Source organism: Elephantulus edwardii, unplaced genomic scaffold (assembly GCF_000299155.1).
Source record: "Elephantulus edwardii isolate Elephantulus edwardi_28Jun2011 unplaced genomic scaffold, EleEdw1.0 scaffold00509, whole genome shotgun sequence".
Taxonomy (NCBI): domain Eukaryota; kingdom Metazoa; phylum Chordata; class Mammalia; order Macroscelidea; family Macroscelididae; genus Elephantulus; species Elephantulus edwardii.
The window spans coordinates 300535-305053 of NW_006400259.1; positions in this window are offsets into that span (position 1 = coordinate 300535).

A 4519-nucleotide genomic window follows, 5' to 3' on the forward strand; every position below is an offset into this window, starting at 1 on the left:
ACTAGAAGTCTTAATCCACAACATAAACAGTCTTCCCAGTATCCTGGAAAACCTACAACCAGGAGAAGATAACATAGATGAATGGGATCTTCTAAGACACAATAATGTTTTATAATTTTCTTTGAACAGATCCTTTATGCTTCTGGTTAGGTTTACTCCTAAGTACTTAATCTTGTGATAAGCTATCGTGAAAGGTATTGTTTTTCTCAGCTCCAGTTTTGTATTCTCTTTGTAACTGTAGAGAAATCCAATTGATTTTTGTATGTTGATCTTTTATGCTGCTACTTTTCTGAATTGGTCAACTATGTCCAGGAGTTTTCTTGCTGAGTTGTTAAGGTTTTCTAGTAAACTATCATATCATCTTCATAGAGAGATAATTTTACCAATCTTTGCCAATTCAGATACCTCTTATTTCCTTCTCTTGCATTATTGCTATCATTAAGTCTTACAATACAATATTGAATTGGAAAGTTGATAGTGGGCATCCTTGCCTAGTTTCTGTTCTCAAGGGGAATGCCTTTCATCTCTCTCCATTGAGAACAATGTTTGCTCTCAGGTTTGTGTATATACTCTTTACTATGTTGAAGAAATTCCCCTCTAATCCTATTTTGTTGAGTGTTTTATCATTAAAGGGTGTTGGATTTTGTCAAAGGCCTTTTCTGCATCAATTGATAGAATCATGTGTTTCTTGTTCTTTGCTTTGTTAATGTGATGAATGACATTGACTGTTTTCTTACGTTGAACCATCCTTGCATACCTATTATGAATCCCACTTGGTCATAGTGATTTTTTTTTATGTGTCATTGGATTCTATTGGCCAGGATTTTATTCAGGATTTTTGCATCTATGTTTATGAGAGATATTGGCCTATAGTTTTCTGTTTTGGTGGTATCTTTACTTGATTTTGATATCAAGAACATGTTTGCTTCATAGAATGAGTCTGGGAGAATTCCATCTTTTCCTATTTTCCGAAATAGTTTATGTAGGATTGGTGACAGCTGTATGAATGTTTGATAAAATTCACTTGTAAAGCCATCTATTGCAATGTTAGCCTTTTTATTTTAGTTGGTTCTGTTGTGATGTTGCTCATTTTATCTTTTGTTCGGATTACTTGTGTCTTTTCCTTCTTTTCTTTTATTAGTTTTGTTAGTGGTTGTTAATTTCATTGACCTTTTCAAAGAACAAACTCCTTGTTTGTTGATGAAACCAATTGTTTTTCTGTTTTCATATCATTTATTTCTGCTTTAATTTTTATAATTTCAGGTTTTTTAGAGAGTGTCATGTTTTCTTGCTGTTCTTTTTCCATTTGTTTGAGATGTTGGATTAGAGTCAATGGTCACTTTTTCCATCTTTGCTTATTGCTATAAATTGTCCTCTTATTATTGCTTTGTCTATTTCCCAGAGGTTTTGTTAAGTGGTGCTTCCATTGTCATTTTTTTCAGAAAGCTTTTTAATTTCATTTTTTACCCACTCATGTTCAAGCAAGGTGTTGTTCATCTTCCAAATGTATGGTTTTTCCTCCTTTATTGTCTTGTTCTTAATTTCTAATTTTGTAGCACTGTGGTCTGAGAAAATGCTTTGTATTATTTCTATGTTTTTTAATTTATTGATGCTTGCCTTGTGACCAAAAATATGATCTATTCTGGAGAATGTTCCATGTACATTGGAGAAGAAGGTATACTGTGTTTTCCTTGGGTGCATTAGCTTATAAATATCTATGAGTTACCTTATAAATATCTATTGGTTTATTTGTGGTTTAATTCTTGAACATCTTTGTTGAGTTTCTTTCTGGTAGTTCTATCTTTTCTTGAGTGTGGTGTATTGAAGTCTCCAACTACTATAGTAGTGTTGTCTATTTCCTTTTTCAGTTTTTTAAATGTTTGTTTTATATTATTTTGCAGGTCTTTCATTTGGTGCATAGATATTTATTATTGTTATACCTTCTTGTTCTATTGACCATTTAAGTATTATGGAGTTATCTTCCTTGTCCTTTATCATGGTTTTTGCTTTGAAATTTATTTCACTGGAGAATAACATAGCTACTCCTACTTTTTTCTGATTGCCATTTGCTTGGCAAACAGCTTGGTGTATTTTTCCACAACCTTTTATTTTTAGTCGTTTTCTTAATGTTTCAGGTGTATCTCTTGTATTGATGGATTTTAGGTTTTTTATCCAATCTACTATTTTTCTTCACTTCAATGGTGCATTCAAACCATTCACATTTGTGTTTATCTCTGAACTTCTAACTCAAGGGAAAGGTCCATTCAAAGCCTATAAGAACAGCCTCTTGTAGCTAAGTCAGATCAACATGATCTGGATTAAAGATAAGTTGATTTACGTGATGTGTAGGCACATTTGTTGAGCCAAGGTGAGGGGGGAGGCCAGGGGATGGGGTGACCACAAGGGCAGATCAGCCATTTGGGAGACCTCACTCAGACCCCAGCTGTCTGGGTGTGCTCACGATTGGTGTCCCTACTCAAATTTCAGCTGTCTGTCTCCAACCCAGTGGTTTTCTCTCGGTGGTCCCTGCCCAGTGGCAATTACCTAGGTGCCCTCGTGCAGAGGCCCCTACCCAAGCAGGGTCCTGGGTCCAGTGGGACCCAAGAAGACAAAGTCAATTCCAATCGACCCTTTTGTCTCTGGCTGGTTTGTGGTGTCCACTAAAGTTCAGTCAAATTCCCACTAGCCTGCTCGTTCCTGGGAAGTTGGTGTGGTCCTAGAGAGCTCAGCCAAATTTCCACCAGTGGGCTCACTCTTGGGTGCTCTCTCAGGCAGTCGGTGGTGCCCAAGAAAACCCAGTCAAAATCCTACCAGCCTGCTTGATCATGGGTAATTGGTGGGGGCACAGAAAAATTCAGTCAAATTCCAACAGACCCACTGTGTCTTAATGGGGCTTAACAGAACTCAGCCAGTATCCACCAATTTCTTCTGCCAGATTGGTTGCACAGCAGCTCAGCTGGTGGCTCCTGGCTATAGCTGGGTCTGCAACATGACTTTGTGTTCCTATAGCTCCAAAACTAATTGTTCCAACAAAAGTTCTGATTCGAAATCCTACTGTTCATGTTGTGCTGTGTTGGTCAATCTCTGTGTGTTGTGAAGGACTCTCTAGTGGCCCTGGGGCACTGCCAGGGGCGCTGGGCTGGGTGCTGCCGGGGGCAGGGGCGCAAACCTGGGACGCTGCTGTGGGTGTGGGGCTGGTGGTCCATTCACAGATGTTAAGCAGCCAAGTCACCTGTCCTCAGCACATCAGACTGCCTGAGTCACTCTATTCTCTGCCCACTTGCTCTCCACCTGCCTCATTCTTATTTGTCTTAATTAGTCTCATTCTTACTATTCTTATTCTTATTAAGAATTTCTCATTCTTATTAGTATTGGTAGTAAATTGTAATTTATTCAATGCTACTGGATAAAAAAATGCCAAAAGTAATTTTTAGCATGAAAAATGCCCCTTGCTCCATAAAGATCAGATGATATGCACTGTGTAAGAGTCACAATGTTACCTACCTGATTGTCTGGTTGAACAGCTAATGAAAAGACATGTAAGATGGAAGGGAGAAAATAGTAACTTCAGGGTGGAAGAAGCCAACAGGCTCATATAGGGGCAACTAAGCGATCCAGGTAAACAGCTCCAGTAAATGTCACATGCCTACCATGTGACTTGCTATTGTGCAAAACCAGGAGTTAGAAAACCAAAAGGGAAGAACCCAGTGGGCATTTCTCAACCTGAAGGGACTGAAGCACAAGTGCAATCACAGAGTTAAAACAAGATAGCATACTTTTGTATGTAAAACACTGTAAAAAGTGGGTCGACATCCATTCACTTCAGGAAGTAGCATATGATCAAGACTGATGGTGCCAAAGAAAGAAATCCAAGCTGTAATGAAGGCACTGAGAAAAAGCAAGCTGCCATTTATACAGCACACACAAACATGGACATTTGCTGAACAAATTACGATGGTATGTAGTCAAAAGCATTGATAAAATATACAGAATGACAGTAGGTTTCTTCTTTAAAATAGATTTTTTTTGGTGTAGAATATTTTATTTTAAAAAAAATCCCCCCTAAATCAACAAAGGTACAAACTGGGTGTTAAACTGGGTTTTCCCCTGTAAAGATGCACTGTACCTGTTTCTGGTCATAGCAAGCATCTGACTAAACCAGAGTGAGACATAGTCATTAAAGCCGTCTCTCACATGCTCCTCATGCTGAGCTCCGCAAAGCACCGTACCAGTCTTGGTAAAAGAGACTCTGACAGGAGGAAGGATTAGCAATCACAGGTTTCCCCGTAGCCCGCACCCCAAAAGCCATCTTCATGAACATGAAGGATAGTATGCAAATTTCCCAAACACGCTGAACATGCTATAGAAAAAGACTACTTCTAGTCTATGTTTAGCACAGCATACATTCATTGGTGCCCAGCGAAACAGCAATACCAACGGGAACAGCATTTTGCCTTCATAGCACTGAAAGCTAAAAAGCACATAGCATATAATACTTTTGATCTTGAAGTGGGTAATC